The 1835-nt window shown below is 44.5% G+C and overlaps 1 non-coding gene across 1 annotated transcript; it reads left to right on the plus strand.

Moving 5' to 3' along the window:
* Window positions 1-1502: 1502 nt before the first annotated feature.
* Window positions 1503-1585, plus strand: trnal-uaa (transfer RNA leucine (anticodon UAA)). Its single transcript has one exon. It is a non-coding gene; the product is annotated as a tRNA-Leu (tRNA).
* Window positions 1586-1835: the final 250 nt, after the last annotated feature.

Here is a 1835-nt window from a genome sequence, read left to right on the forward strand (position 1 = left end):
CATAGAACATAGAAAGTTTACAGCATAGGCAGGCCAAAAAACGAGCCACCCAGCTGAATCCCATTGTCCAGCATTTGGACCGTAGCCCTGCAGGTTCAGGTACTTGAGGTGCACATCCAGACTCCTTTTAAATGAGTTGAGGGTTTCTGCCTCAGCTACCCTTACAGGCAGTGAGTTCCAGACTCCCACAGCCCTCTGGGTGAAAAAACCTTTTCTCATCTCCCCTCTAATTGTTCAACACATCACTTTAAATCTATGCCCCCTAGTCACTGACCTCCCTACTAAGGTAAATAGACCCTTCCCATCCATTCTATCCAGACCCCTCACAATTTTGTACATTTCAATCAAATCTCCCCTCAGCCTCTTCTATTCCAAGGAGAACAACCCCAGTCTATCCAATCTTTCCTCATAGCTGCATTTTTCCAGTCCTGGCAACATCCTCATAAATCTCCTCTGTAACCTCTCTAGTGCAATTACATCCTTTCTGGAATCAGGTGACCAGAACTGCACACAGAACTCAAGTTGTGGCCTAACTTATGATTTATACAGTTCCAGCATAACCTCCCTGCTCTTATATTCTATACATTGGCTAATAAAGGAAAGGATTCCATAAGCCTTCTCAACCAACTTATCAACCTATCCTGCTACTTTCAGGGATTTGTGGACATTCACTTCAAGGTCCCTCACTTCCTCTACACCTCTCAGCATTCACCCATTAATTGTGTCTTCCTTTGCTGTGTTTGACCTCACCAAAGGCATCACCTCACACTTCTCCAAGTTGAATTCCATTTGCAACTTTTCTGCCCACCTGACCAGTCCATTTCTCCAGCTCTCCTAATGAGCATTTCACCATGTGCCTTGAGCTGAGTTACTCATCACAGAATTCCCACTATCTGATTTACTCTTGTAGCCAGAGTATGTATATGAAAGGTCCAGTTAAGCTTTTGTCAATGGTAACCCCCAGGATGTTGATGGTGGGGGGATTCAGCGATGGTAATGCTGTTGAACGTCAAAGGGAGATGGTTACATTCTCTCTTGTTGGAGATGATCATTGCCTGGTACTTATGTGGTGTGAATCTTACTTGCCACTTAGCAGCCCAAGTCTGAATGTTGTCCAGGTCTTGCTGCTTCTGGACATGGACTCCTTCAGTATCTGAGATGTCCCGAATTTGTCCTTTTATGAAACCTTGGTCAGGACTCACTTGGAATATTGTATCCAGTCTTGGTCTCCTCACATGATGGGTGATATTGAGGCTTTGGAAAGGGTACAGAGGAGAGACATTCGACGAATTCACAGTATAAGACATCTTGGTTATCAAGTTAGACTAAAAGAGTTGGGACCCTACACCTTAGAGAAACCTAGACTGAGGGGTGATCCGATTGAGGTTCATAAATAATGAAGGGTCCAATTCAGCATGGGAGAGGAGTCATAACTTTACATTGTGAAAGGTCAGATAGCACCCGTATCACATTAAATTTCATTTTCAGTTGTTGGCTAAGGTATCAGGATGGCCGAGTGGTTAAGGCGTTGGACTTAAGATCCAATAGACATGTGTCTGCGTGGGTTCAAACCCCACTCCTGGGATCTGTGCTTACAAAATGTTACTTTTTCTTTCCCTGACTTTTGCCTTGCATCATCATCTCTTCTGTCATTTAATCACTCTTGCCTTCCAACTGATCACAGCTTCCTATTATTTGATCTGCCCCAGCACCGTTCCTTGGCTCTGCGCTTGCTTATAAACTGGTAAATCTTTAACTTAATCTCCTCTGTCCCCTGACAATGACCTTCTCATCCTTCCTGGATCGTGGTTCCTCACAGGATCCGCTGCCTCTCC

Source organism: Heterodontus francisci, unplaced genomic scaffold (assembly GCF_036365525.1).
Source record: "Heterodontus francisci isolate sHetFra1 unplaced genomic scaffold, sHetFra1.hap1 HAP1_SCAFFOLD_59, whole genome shotgun sequence".
NCBI classification, from domain to species: Eukaryota; Metazoa; Chordata; class Chondrichthyes; order Heterodontiformes; family Heterodontidae; genus Heterodontus; species Heterodontus francisci.